Here is a 15,866-nt window from a genome sequence, read left to right on the forward strand (position 1 = left end):
AGTTCTAAACTGTGTGCATAATAGCTTGGAAGCATTGGTGGGCCTTGTGCTACCAGGTGACAAGAAATAAAGATTTAACAAGTTCAATCCATGTAAGGCTGAATTTGTCACTAACCTTGTCTTGTGATTTTGGTTTTGACAAATTCACATGGATAGGAACTAATACACCATAAAATCTAAGAGTCATAAGGTTTCTCTCCGATTCATGAGAATGATGGTGAGGAAACGCTTTCACTAAGTAGATTTTAAGTAGATAGCAATTGTGTTATTTGCATTTTCAAAAGTCGTTAGTGGAGCATGTGTGGTTAACCGGCACACTAACTTGGACTTGTGAGAAATGGAAAAGGTCTAAACAGTTGAGACTATGATCACGACATCCCTTTTCATAGTTCTTGAAATTGCTTAGACACACATGTGAGCTATCTACGGAAAGGTGTATGAACCTAAATTTTAAAAGTCTGATATGGGCATATTTAGTTATAAAATTCATGCATTATCTTAATACTTTATGTTGTTTTTGTCTCATTTAATGAACAAAAGGTGCTTAATTAGTTTAGAATTTCATTTTTCAGCAATAATTACTTGCTCGGATGGAAAAGGAAGCGGAACTAGCGATTAGACGCTTGGATCTTGGATTTTGAAGAAAGAAGGATGTTGCTGGACAGCTTGACCCCTCGTCAGTGTTTTGGCCATATCTCATGAACCGTAACTCCGATTGACGAGATTCAAAATGTTCTGAAAACTAGACACAATTTCGGACGACTTTCGTGTTTTGAGAAAATGCTGATTCCAAATGGACTCGGCGAGTAGGCCATCAACTCGAGGAGTAGGTTAGAAGTTTCGCGATTCTGGACGCGCTGACTTGCCGTACACGGGTTTTAAGTGACAGACTCGCCGAGTAGGTCACTAGACTCGCCGATTAGCCCCTGTTTTGTGAAAATCTATATTAAGGGACTTTCAGATCGATACCCTAGCATATAGATGAACCCTTGGAGGCCAATTGTCGACTAAAGGTGCTGCTGGAGCGTGGGAAGCAAGGGAATCAACCCTACATTCAATTTTAAGGAGAATCAAGTCAAAATCAAGTTTACTCTTACCTAATCTCTTGTTTGAACTATGTTTTTACCAATTGATTTCGTTTTTGTGCTTGTTTCTGCTGTAATCATGAGCTAAAAACTCATAACTTCTGTTTAGGTAGATGAATTTGTGAACATGGATTGATTATTTGATTAGGATTAATTTTAATTGGTGATTATGTTTTATTAAGCTTGTTAAAGAACCTTATGTGTTAACAATAACTATTCTTCTGTTAATAAATCAGTAATTAAGTTGTATGAACATCTCTTAGTTGCTAATTTCATATGATTTACGTGACCACATAGTTGTATGTCTAGGAATAATGAATGTGAAACTAGAATTAACTTGAAGATAGGTAAGTGAATGTGTGAGTTTGTGTGATACACCATCAACAAGAGATTAATTGAATCACCAATTTGATTAGCTAATTACAAGTCTTTTTAAACCCGAATCAACAAACTAGGAAATTCATTAATTTAGACAACTGGCAATTGCTTGAATTAATATGTTTAGGATTAGCTATAACGAATGTGAATCTAATCACTTTAGTCGGTAACCAATGAAGAATTAATCCAATATATCTTCCATAAAATCATCCATGGGAACAAATGATTCGAACCTAAACAAAAGGCCTTTTTAATCATTGAATTTAGTTGATCTTTGTTTTCTTAGCTATTAGTTGCTTAGTTTGCGTGTTAGTAAAGTATTTAAGTTTCTAGTCTTGCAAAACTAGAGAAAACTCTTTTTTTTCCTTGTTTTATTTAGATAATATTAGCATTTATTGTAATTGTTTACCGTTCCCTGTGTTCGATACCCTACTTGCTTGAACTATATTACTAATCGATAGGTACACTGCCTTTCGTGTGTTTATTTTGTGTCTAAGTTAGTAGGATTAAAACTCGTTTGTTTCACACACATCAAAGTCCAACCGATTTCTGAATACATGTCAAAGCTAGTGGGAGCATAAGTGTTATGCTAATAATCATCATGTTCGTGGGAGCATGATAATTATGATTATTATTATTGCAAGCTAGCAATGTTAATTATAGAAAAACAAAGGTTTCAATTTGTGAAGTTGCAGGGGTTGGAAAAGTTGTTTTGCTATAATTAAGGGAGAGGAAATTATATTTCAATACAATTTTAAAAGATTAGATTGAATTTTAATCATCTCTAGTCAAGGATATATATATATATATATATATATATATATATATATATATATATATATATATATATATATATATATATATATATATGAATTTATGTTTGAATGGTTCAACTTAAGGAAATTCTATATATATTGTGTTCTCAAAATTTGATTATAATTACGGCATCCCTCTTCATAGTTAAATTTTGAAAACATGGCAAATAAAAATATTGTAGCAAAAGACTCGTCTAGTATCATGTCTTTATGTGAGACATCATGAATCGTTTCCCATATGATTCGGATATAGGATCGATTTCATGTGCTATAATATTCATCCTTTCTAAATTTTCCAAATGCTTAGGGTATTAAGAAGAGAAAAGTCTAGAACGGGATATGACTAAAGTGATTAAGAAATTGTCGAGGACAGTCTAAGGTTCGCCAAAGATTGGTTGCTCAGGACAGTTGGAAGTATGATGTAAATTGTTGGAAAGGACCATATTGACATATTCTGAAAAGAGGTAACTTTTTTTCGTAAGTGATAGTCAAAATGGGACTATGGAAATGTCTCCATAGGTGGAAGTTGTTCAATCTGTGTAAGATTAGAAAACCTTAATGCAAGAAGGATGTTCAAAGCAATGTACTTTGGATATGAGACTTCGTTTCCATAGAGTTGATCTCCTTTAGAATCCTCTGTAATGACTGATGACAAGGTTTTGGTGATCTTGTGCATAATCATTACGAGAGGATCAGTGCATATAAGTTTAAAATCTAACATATTTTTGGTAAATGGTAGGAATTAGGAATTCTTACATTTACAATAAGGATTTGGGATTGTGAAATTTGCATCATTGGAATCATGTTCAATTGATCTATTTCATAAAGTAAAGATCATAGACAAACATAGTGTGCATACTTGGAGTATGGCATAACTATTGTTTAGAAAAACAAAGTGTACATGCTGGGAGCATGGGAGTTATTTTTATTCAAGTATTAAGTTGATTATTTGAAACATTATATAATGAATAATGTGTAATCAATATGGTGATAAATAAAAGGTGGTTTTATTTATATTCGAAAGGGTTCTGAGACCAAATTGGATTCGATTATTATTGTGTTTCACTTTGCATATTTTGACTTCCAGAATAGCTAAGTTATTCTTTCCGAATGACTAAGTTATTTTAACACTCCACAGTCGTTCATATGTTGGAAGTAGGTATTGTAACGCCTGCAAATCCGGGCTAGTCAAATTAGAGGCATTAGGGGTCGAAAACGACTTTTCGACAAAAGATTATTTAGAATAAATAATCTTAACCAAGTTTTAGAGTATGTTACAAGGTTTTCGTACATATAAAGAACGCCGAAATCCGAGTTATAACGAAGAAGTTATGACCCGTTGAAGTTTCGCGACGGAACCGGCACGATACCGAGAAGCGTAAATAGTGAATTTACGATAGAGCGAGATTTAGCCTTAGCGATCTAAACGAAAGTCGTAGAATATGTTAAACTAAGAACATCGATAAAAAGAACGCCCAAATCTGACTTCGTATGAGGAAGTTATGATTTTTCTAAGATTTAGCATAGCAGTGCACAACCCGAAATCTGAATTTTAGATCGGTCGATTTTTAGCCGACGGGATCTAAATGAAAGTTGTAGTACTCGTAAATACCAACGCGTGGATATAAAGAACGTCGATAATAGAGCTCGTATGCAAAAGTTATGGACGAAGCTTAGTCCCTACTTTTCGAGCGCGGCGAATTCGATACAGTTTTGTAAATACGAGATAGAATGAGAATTAGCCAACGAGGTCTAAATGAGAGTTGAAGATCTCATTAATAGGAACTCAACGGTAAAAAGACAGACAAAAACAGAACTCGTATGCGAAAGTTATGGACGAAGCTTAGTCCCTACTTTTCGAGCGCGACGAATTCGATATAGTTTTGTAAATCCGAGATAGAATGAGAATTAGCCAACGAGGTCTAAATGAAAGTTGAAGATCTCATTAATAGGAACTCAACGGTAAAAAGACAGACAAAAACGGAGCTCGTATGCAAAAGTTACGGACGAAGCTTAGAGACTACTTTACTATAAAACTCCTATAAATACAAGGGTAAACTCCTCATATTTTCTTTACACCATAAGCCTCTCTTTCTCTCTCTAACTTCTCTCTAGCCTCCCTAAACCCCTCCCAAGTCTACGGAACCTCCCTAGCACGAGAAGAAAGCCCCGGAGCGCCCGACGGCTCCGAGAAGAAAAGCTTTCGGCTTGGAAACGCTGCTCCAGCGAAGCCCGGTTTTTAATAAAAACTCGCTGTAAGTGAGATACGCCTATACTATATTTAATATAGATTTTATTTAATTATAGTAACATTATTAGGACCTTAAAATAATTATTTGGGCTATTATTATGAGTTATATTGAGTGTTATTTAACGCTTATATAATAGTAATAATAACTAGACTATTAATTAGTCGTGGTTAACGTTAAAAACTAAACCCTGGTGGTATTGATACTAGGTTTTGTCGAGGAAAATTGTTTTGAGATAACGAAGTGCTGTCTGAGTTCGGAATCACCACCTAATCAGGTGAGTGCATGGTCTCTTTCATCTTACACATAGATATGAAGTATTTTAATATAAATTACGTGTTATGTGTGCATATTGTCTGAATACTTGTTGTCTATGCTGGTGAAAGATTTTTATACATGTTTTAAATGATGTAAACTGTATAAAGTATTTTATATCTACAAAATATGTTGGGTAAAACATGGGTAGATGAATGATGATGGATAAAAGCTGAAATAGAGGAACATTAGTAGTACGGACCTAGTGCCCTATAGGTATACATTGGCAGCAGTGGACCTAGTACCCTATAGATGAGCACTGGCAGCTGCGCCACAACCTGTAGATGATTTAGATCTACGGTAAACATCCTAGCAGCTGCGCTCTAAGGATAGTATCGGCAGTTGCGCCTAATAGGGAGCCTTATGACCATGACAGTAGTGTTTAAAGGTCAATACCGGCAGAAGCGCCTCATAGAAAATGTCCTAATTCTGGCAGCTGAGCCTAAGTGACAATATTAGTAGCTGCGCTTGACCAATATGTCATTGGCAACAATGGACTTCATGTTGTTTCCTTAGGATGATCCTTAGGAATGAATGAATGAGAAATAGCTGATTCTTAGGGTAGATCCTTAAGAATAAAGAAGATAATGGGGATGGGTAATTGGGTTGATTGTTTGATTGTTTAAACATAATAATTATATTATTGTGGGTTGAAAACCCTATGTACTCACCAGGTTTCCCAACCTGACCCACTCAGTTTATTTATATCACAAGTGTTGATATGAAGTGACAATACACTGAGAGATTTAAAGAGATGTAGATCACTAGTGTAAATAATTGTAAGTTCTGTTTATGCTTATGTTTCTGTATTAACGATGACATCCCAAACGTTTTAAAATGAAATAAATACGTTTCTTCGAAAATGTTTTAATAACGTATTTACCATGTTTTTCTGGGAACAAATTCCGCAACATTTTTATAAAATGAAGTACTCTGATTTTTATAAAGCATAAACAACATCGGTCTTTTCTGGCCGTGAAAATGGGGATGTCACAGGTATGAATTAATACTGTCATGAATCAAGTTTGTAGATGGCTAAATGTGTTTAGTCATAGCAATGGTTGCTACAACGTTCATGAGTGCTCATAAGTTATGAGTATTGGAATAAACCCACGCTCACTTGTATCACTTCATGGAATTTATCTCGAGTGATCGTGAGACGATAATATCATATAAGTCTTCAAACCTAGAGATATGAGTTATTGCCTATGAGTTGGTTGTGCATTGATTGCATGAAAACGCATCAGTAACTCAATGTTATAAAACGTGCATTTGTGTACAATTCAACAAGTAGTAGAACAAGCATATGAGTCGAAGTTTATCTGTTCCTTCTAGAAATAGAAGCGATATCTGGGCCCCTCGATGATTTTGTTTTGACCTATGTACCAGGCCCGGTCAGAACCTAATTGATGTGTTCAATTTAGTTCTTTGTCAAACAAATCGAAAATCGGGAAACAAACTGCTGGACAATAAGTACGACGTTGTTCCATGTATTTGTCCAGCAGATATCATGAGAACAGAGGATTATATGATCACTTATCTAAAATGGCGCTTCATAGTTCAACAGAGTTTTCGAGAGCTACGATTGCTGGTTGGTTCCTGAAGTAATATACGCAAATACAGCTATTAGACTTATCCAAGTGGGAGACTGTTGGATAAGGTGTCTAAGTCCATAACTTATTTGGTATATATTTGAGCCAACCCGACATGGTCCATTTGGGTTGCACTTCACCCGAACAATTTATATGGATAATCTTATGAGAATAGTATGTTTATGATTTATTAATATATTATAAGTTATAATATATTAATATGAAGTCATGTTATTTAATTAGTTTTAGTCTTAAATTAATTATGAATTAATTTAGTGATTAAAAGAAAGACTAATTAAACATGGGCTATTGCATTTTATATAATGTTGGCTTAAACTCATTAGGAATGGGCTAAGCATGCATGGGGGTCCATGGATGATCCATGGAGCTTTTAACCCATGGATCCTTGGAAAGGAAAAGATACCCTAATCCTCCACACTATATAAAGATGAACATATTGCAAGAAATGGCAACTAGTTGTGTGAGACTTTATGGTGGCCGATTTCTACATAGCATATTATTCTCTCAAGGTTTTTCCAAGTTTGTGGTGATTTGTGATTCCACTTGAGGCATTCACATTATTGGTGTTAGGCTCTCAAACTCCAAGCGATCAATCACTATCAAAAGGTATGTCATTCCTCTAGTATTTTATGATTCTAGTTCTTCATGCTATGCTAGTTAGGATGTAAACCCTGGAAATTATTATTTGCATGCATTTTTAGAGAAAACATAGATCCAAGGTTATTAGGGTTGCATGCACACCTTAGGAGTGTTAGAATGCTCAAAACCCAACATAAAAGCCTCTATATGAATAAAGGACTGAAGAGACTCGACGAGTCACTTGGGAGGACTCGGTGAGTCATATGAAGATAGGCATGAACTCGACGAGTTAGAGGAACAACTCGACGAGTCTGTTAAAGATTGTCATGGAATCGACGAGTCTGTTCTTGGACTCGGCGAGTCAGAACGCAAAACCCCAACCTCTTCTGGTTAAGACTCAGATCAGTGAGTTGAGTGGTGACTCAGTGAGTTGGACATGATAGGACTCTGAGATTGCTAAACTCGACGAGTCGTGGGGTGACTCGACGAATCGAGTCGTGATATGAGAGTTTTATGAGTTTGGGAACTCAGCAAGTCAGTGGGTTGACTCGGCGAGTAGGGTCAATCAGGAAGGTTGAATTTGGACAGGACTTTGACTTTGACCAATTTGACGTTCAAGGGTATTATGGTAATTTGCATATTTATGTCAATGGATCATTGATGGCTATAGGTGTTGGAGTTTGGGGCAGTGCTTCGGGATTGTGATTTCGTGGTTCGGTTCGACAGATGGAAGGTGAGTTATCCTCACTATACCCAAGGGTCTAAGGCACCAAGGCCGACCCTTTGATTTTTTTATTTGAGATAGTTACTGCTGTAATATGTTAGTTGGCATCCTGGTAGATAGGATGGCTATATGATGGTATGCTCTGTTAGATCAATATTCTGGTAGATTGGATGTGGCTATGCTTAGTGACCGGTAGTTGGTCTGACTGTCTGTATGCTGGTAGGATATTACTTGTTATATGTGCACGTGTTGAGCAGTGTTAGAGGGTATTCCATCCCAGTAGAATGATAGGGCCCTAGTATGTTGTCTTGTAGACTATTATATGATTATTTGATAGGTGCACATGTTTGCTAGTATGTGGGCATTCTAACCCGATGGTTGTGGGCCAGGAGTATTCCATCCCGGTAGGATGATTGTGTTGGATTAGTGTCTAAGTCCATAACTATTTTGGTATGTACTTGACCCGATTATGAGCATGGTCCTTTTGGGTTGCCTTCACCATAGCAATATGTAGGATGAATTAAGGAGAGAGAGGTTTAAATATGATTTATTAATATATTATGAGAATAATATATTAAAGGAGAAATCATATTGTTTAATTAATATTAGTCAAGAATTAATTTTGTGGCTAAAAGAGATTAATTAAATTTAGGGGACTGGACTGCAATTATTGGTTAATTGAGTTATTGGGCTAAGGAATGCTAAAGGAACAAGGGGTGAACGAAATTATGATGGGAGCCCATCATATTTTCGTCCATGGCCTTATCCAGAAGGTTCCATGGGCTGCTTAGAGTTTAAGCTATCCATTAGGGTTTTGACTGAAACCCTAGCAGCCCACACAAGTATATAAATGACCCATTAGGCCCCAAAAAAGGTGGACAACTGATTCTCTAGGGTTTCTAGCCGTTTTTTGGGCAGCCTCCTTTCTTCTCCTCTTCATCCAAGTTGTATATGGTGTTTGTGTTGGATAAGGTGTCTAAATCCATAAGTATTTCTGGTATGTACTTGACCCGACCCGGCATGGTCCATTTGGGTTGCATGGTACCATGCAATTGGATAAACTAAATGAGAGAAATAACACATATGGTTTATTAATATATTATAAGTTCTAATATATTAATAATATTATTTAATTAGTTTGATCAAGAATTAATTTAGAATTAATTAAGTGATCAAAAGATAACTAATTAAATATATGGGTTGATTATGTAAATCATCCATAACTTATATAGTGGGCTAAGAGGCTCTATGGATAATCAAGTTGGGTTGAGCCCATTGGATGGTCCATGGAGGCTCCATGGGAGTTACAAACCCATGGGTCATGGAAATGAAGAGTCATGACACATTAGGGTTTACATGGTGTAAACCTAGATGTGTCAACACTATATAAAGCTCATGTTTCTCCCAAAATCGGTTACACATGCATACTTGAGGGTTAAAGCTGATTTTTGAGTGTTGTACTTTCTCTCCAAGTTTACTCCATAGCATTTGGTGTTGTGTGAAGCATTTGAGGCATCACACTTGGGGTGCTAGGCTCACAAGGTTTCAAGGAACACTTACAACAACAAGGTATGTAGTTCTATCTATTATTCAAGTTAAAATTGTTCCCCATGTATGCTAGATAGGATCATAGCCTTGGAAATCAACTTTGCATGATAATTAGACAAACATAGATCCAAGGTTATTAGGGTTGCATGTACACTTAGGAAGTGTTAGAATGCTCAAAACCCATCAGTGGTATCAAAGCCTAGGCTTGTTTGTTGATTATTTGTGCAAAATGCTTGAAAAAATCGTTTTTCTGTTTTCTGCTCGTATGAACTCGCCGAGTCCATGGGGGGACTCGACGAGTCCATGCACAAATGCAAGCTACTCGACAAGTCAGTTCTTGCACTCGACGAGTAGAGGCTGCTGTGTTCAGAATGCAGTTTTTCGACTTTAGTTGCTGGAAATGGACTAGAAACATTACCCTAAACTGTTTTGGTACTTGAAAACCTGTTTTAGATGGCGTAATGTGTTTGCATTACCATTTACAACAACAAGTTATCAAAATTACAAAGTTTTAAATGTAAGTTTTGATTCATGAAAGTGTTCATATTCATGTTCTTGTTCTTATGATGTTTAGATGATCATAGGAATTATTTGTAACCTATGTAGTAGATTAATTCATGATTATTATGTGTTTTAATGGAATCCATAACTTGTCCTCAAGTTATGGAAAACCATAAGTCAATTCGCTTTAAAACCATTAAAAGAACACATGGGTTATAAAAATGAAGAGTCTTCATTTTTAATACCATAATAAACTCATAAGTTACAAGAAATGAAAAGTTTTGAAAGTTTACAAAACTTGCCCTCAAGTTTTGGAACAAGTAAAGTCTTGATTAAAACTTTAGTTCCAACTCTTAGAATTTTAAAAGTTAAAATTCAACCCTTATACTTATAGTATTATGATTTAATAATTATATATATATATATATATATATATATATATATATATATATATATATATATATATATGTATGTATGTATGTATGTATAAGAACAAAGTCGTCTTACCGCTAGTACGCCTCATTCACGAAGCCGGTTTATAAGGTGGGTATAAGGTTGTTGCCTATAAAATGGCAACTTAATGGGTGTCCACTCTCACCCACCGCTTGCTTGACTGCTGGAGGGTCGTTAGCCGAACGGGTAAGACAAGGACTTATAAATTCTCATTAAAAGTATAATGATTATTATAAAGTAACTAAATGTTTTATAAATTCCCAATCTTATTTACTTTAGGAAAAATGTGAATAAGGTGCTAATCAATGAAATTACACTCTGCATCTTGTTTAAGTCGTTGGTGGAGCGTGTGTGGTTTACCGGCACACTAACTTGGACTTAACAAGGAAGGAAAAGGGTGACTTAAGGTTTTTCATGAGGTCGGAAGGAGCGCATGTGGTTTACCGGCACAACGATTAAGTGAAAAACATTAAGGGTACCAAGTAATTTGCATGGTTACTTCACACCTTGTTTTGTGATCCTCGGTATCCCAGTCACAAAACATGAAGGGCACACTCGAGATTGAAACATGCCATTGAAAAGTTCAATGAATCTCAAAGAATCTAGGAATTTCTAAAAGCCAAATAAAACCTAATAATTTATATTTCATTTTCATGGTGGAAATTGGTGAATCGTCATTCACCTACCTTTCAAATATGTTATAACTTGGATTACGACATCCCTCTTCTAGGTTATAATATATTGTGATTGGATCCTAGCCTTAATATTACATTTGGGTGTTTTATTAAGGACTATCTCTATATCTAAACTAAACTTACTTTCTTCTTTTCAGATGTCTTCCAACAATGTTACTCCTGGCCCAAACCCTACAGGCTCCTTCTCTTTCATGAATCTTTGTGGGAGAGTCATCTTTGATGGATCCAACTTTACTGACTGGATCAGAAACATCAGGATGATCACTCGTTACGAGAACAAGGAATATGTTCTTGACAAGGAGCTCAATGTGCCTGAGCCAACTGCTACTCCTGAGGAGTTTGCTGAATATGAGGCACATGAAAGACATGCAACCAAAGTGGCATGCATCATGATGGCCACCATGACAGCCGAGCTCCAAAAGTCCTATGAGGACTACTATCCTTTTGAGATGCACTAGGATTTGATGGACCGCTACCATCAGAGTGCTCATCAAGAGCGATATGAAATCATCTCCTCTATGATCACAACCCGGATGAAAGATGGAGAACCCATCACAAACCACATGCAGAAAATGCAAAGGTATGTGGATAGATTGATGAAGTTGAATGTGAACTTCCCTGAGGAGTTAGCAATAGATATTATTTTGCACTCCTTACCTTCGTGTTATGATCAATTCCGCATGACATACCACATGAATAAGGAGGAAGTTACACTTAGCAAACTTTAGGGACTCCTAAAGACCGCAGAATCAGGTCTTAAAGGTAAGTCGGTTGTGACCACTCCTACTACTACTCCAAACTCAGCACCTGTCCTGGAAATTGGGAAAGGTAGAGGGAAGAAGAGAAAGAACCCTCCGAAGGGTACCAAGGGTAAGACCCTTGATGGCTCCTCTTCTAGCGGAACCAAGAAAGGTTTCGTTACACCTTCTTCTGATCCCAAAGATGCTGAATACTTCTACTGCCACGAAAAGGCGCACTGGAAGCATAACTGCCCAAAGTACCAGCAAGACTTGAAGGATGGGAAGGTTAAACCCAACCATGCAGGTATTTACACTATCTTATCTAATAATTCACTCTATTCTAACTGTTGGGTCCTTGATACCGGTTGCGGTATTCATATTTGTTCTGAATTGCAGGGACTAAGAAGAAGTGAGAATGTGGAGCATGGAAAGATAAACTTGATCATGGCGAATAGGAAAGTCTCACCTGTCACCAAGATTGGAGTTTATACTTTGTTGCTTAGTAGTGGATTTACTTTAGATTTGAATAAATGTTGTTATTCGCTAGAAATGGAAAGAAACGTTATTTCCTTTCATGCTTTGTATAAACAAGGTTTTACCTTTTCTTTTGATAATGAAACTGGTGGAATAAATGCTTTCTTTAATAATGTGTTTTATTTTAAAGCATTACCTTGTGATGAAGCTGTGTCTATTGTAGATAACTTAGGAAATAATGTATTGTGTATTGATTCTGCTAATGATAATAACTTGGATAAAGCATCATTATGGCATTGTCGTCTTGGAAATATAAGCAAGAAACGCATAGGCCAACTCCAAAAGGATGGAGTCTTGGAGTCATTTGACCTTAAGTCGGATGATAGTTGCGAATCATGCTTACTTGGAAAAATGACAAAGTCACCCTTCACTGGTTCTTGTGAGAGGGGTGAAGGTTTGTTGGATCTTGTACACACGGATGTGTGTGGACCATTCAAACATGCCACAAGGGATGCTAATCGTTATTATGTGACTTTTACGGATGATTATAGTAGATATGGATATGTCTACTTAATCAAGCATAAGTCAGAGACTTTTGAGAGGTTTAAAGAGTTTAAACAGGAAGTCGAGAATCAATTGGGCAGGAACATTAAGATTCTTCGATCCGATCGTGGTGGTGAGTATCTTAGTACTGAGTTCCTCGACTATCTAAGGGAATGTGGGATTGTCTCACAATTGACACCTCCCAGGACACCGCAGTTGAATGGTGTGGCTGAGAGGCGTAATTGAACTTTGTTGGACATGGTTAATTCCATGATGAGTCGAGCTACGCTACAAATCTCATTTTGGGGGTATGCCTTAGAGACTGTCACCCATATCCTTAATTTGGTCCCTACAAAGAAGGTTGCCAAAACACCTCACGAGATGTGGACTGCAAAAGTTCCTAGTCTAGCCCAAATCAAGGTTTGGGGTTACGAGGCTTTCGTGAGACGCGAGACTCATGACAAGCTCGAACCTCGAAGCGAGAAGTGTATTTTCATTGGCTACCCACAAAAATCCTTTGGTTACCTCTTCTACAGACCTAGTGAGAATGTGGTCTTTGTAGCAAGGAGGGCTGTCTTTCGAGAGAGAGAGTTCATAAGCCAAGGAGACAGTGGGAGGCTAATTGACCTTGAAGAACTTCAAGATTCAAGTGGTGAAGGAACCTCAAACCCTAGCAGTCAACTTGAGGAGGAACCTCCTGTTGATCCAATTATACCTCCAGTTGTACCTCTGAGGCATTCCACAAGGGTTAGGAATGTACCTGAGCATTACTATGGTTTCCATATTACTGCGGAAGGTGAGACACTTATTAGTGATGAGACACTAGTAGGTCTGGATGAACCTAACAGCTATGCGGAAGCCATGGCAGGCCTTGAGTCTGCTAAATGGAAAGAGGCAATGGATAGCGAGATACAATCCTTGTATGACAATCAAGTTTGGAACTTGGTTGACAATGTACCAGGTCGTAAGACTGTAGGGTGCAAATGGATCTTCAAGAAGAAGACTGACATGGATGGTAATGTACACACTTATAAGGCTCGACTGGTAGCAAAGGGCTTCTCTCAAACTCCTGGAGTGGATTATGATGAGACCTTTTCTCCAGTAGCCAAGATTAAGTCTATTAGGGTATTGTTAGCCATAGCTGCATTTCATGACTATGAAATATGGAAAATGGATGTCAAAACCGCTTTCCTTAATGGAAAGTTGGCTGAGGATGTTGACATGAATCAGCCAGAGGGTTTTGTCAGCACAGAGTACCCTAATAGAGTGTGTAAGCTTGAGAAATCCATCTATGGATTAAAGCAAGCACCTCGCAGATGGAATCTTTGCTTTGATGAGAAGGTTAAAGAGTTTGGCTTCTCTAGGAGTGAAGATGAATCTTATGTATATGTCAAGGCTAGTGGGAGTATAGTTAGCTTTTTGGTACTGTATGTGGATGACATACTACTCATAGGAAATGACATCCCAACTCTGCAGGAAGTTAAGTCCTGGCTTGGGAACTGTTTTGCTATGAAGGACCTAGGAGAAGCTGCCTATATTCTAGGGATAACGATCTTGAGAAATCGGAGTAAAAGACTAATTGGACTTAGTCAAAGTACCTACTTGGACAAGGTGTTGAAGAGATTCAGCATGCAAGATTCCAAGAAAGGAGAGTTACCCATCCAGAGTAACAATAGACTGAGTAAGACTCAGAGCCCGAGTACTGAGGATGAGATAGCAGAAATGAGTCAGGTACCCTATGCTTCGGCAGTAGGCTCGATCATGTATGCTATGACCTGTACTCGTCCTGATGTAGCCTTTGCTTTAAGCATGGTTAGCAGGTATCATGGGAATCCTGGTATGGCTCACTGGACAGAGGTAAAGAATATTCTCAAGTACCTGCGAAGGACTAAGGATTGGGTCCTTACCCTTGGTGGGAGTGATGACTTGAGAGTTGTAGGGTATAGTGATGCTAGCTTCCAGACTGATAGGGATAATTTCCGCTCTCAGTCGGGCTGGGTCTTTACCTTAAATGGAGGAGCAATCTCTTGGAAAAGTTCCAAGTAGGAGACAGTGGCTGATTCAACTTGCGAATCAGAGTATATAGCGGCAAGCGAAGCGGAAAAAGAGGCTATGTGGCTAAAGAACTTCATCGGAGACCTTGGAGTTGTACCAGCTATATCGAAGCCTATAGAGTTTTTCTGTGATAGTGAAAGTGCAGTTGCCTTAGCAAAGGTACCAAGGGATCATGGGAGATCCAGACACATCGACAAAATATATCATTTCATCAGACATCGTATAGAAGAAGGACTCCTCGTGGCAAAGAGGGTATCATCAGATGAGAACCCGGTAGATCCCCTCACGAAGGGACTGGGTAGGGTTAAGCATCTCCAGCATGCTAGGAGCATAGGTCTGAAGGATGATATTAGTTTTAGTAGTTAGATAATTTTGAAATTTGTAAAATGTAATTGACATTTGATGATGAATAAAAGCTGTGTTTATTTATGAGTAAAGTGTTGCTATCTCTTGTCAATCGTTTACTATTATTTCTTTTGCATGTTTTGACTTCCAGAATATTTATGTTGTTTTACATATTATTCAAATTATCCACAGTCAGTCATATGTTGGAAGTAGATATGAAGTAAGACTGTCGTGAGTTGGTTGTAGAGGTCTAAGATGTTGGACATGGCCTCAACACTCATGAGTGCTCATAAGTTCTGAGTATTGGATTCAACCCACGCTCGCTGGCCTCACTTCATGGAATTTATCTCGAATGATCGCGAGACGGTAATATCATATAAGTCTTCAAACCTAGAGATATGACTTGTTAACTATGAGTTAGTTATGCATTGAATGTGCGAAACCGCATTGGTAACTCGAAGTTATAAAACGTGCGTTTGTGTGTAATTTAACAAGTAGTAGAACAAGCATATGAGTCGAAGTTTATCTGTTCCTTCTTGGATTAGAAGCTGATAACTGGGCCCCTCGATGATTTTGTTTTGACCTATGTACCAGGCCCGGTCAGAACTAAGTTGATGTGTTCAATTAAATTCTATGTCAAACAAATCGGAAATCGGGAAACAAACTGCTGGACAATAAGCAAGACTAATGTTCCGTGTGTTTGTCCGGCTGATATCTAGAACAGAGGATTATATGATCTCTTATCTGAAATGGC

The sequence above is a fragment of the Lactuca sativa genome, chromosome 6 (genome assembly GCF_002870075.4).
Source record: "Lactuca sativa cultivar Salinas chromosome 6, Lsat_Salinas_v11, whole genome shotgun sequence".
Taxonomy (NCBI): Eukaryota; Viridiplantae; Streptophyta; class Magnoliopsida; order Asterales; family Asteraceae; genus Lactuca; species Lactuca sativa.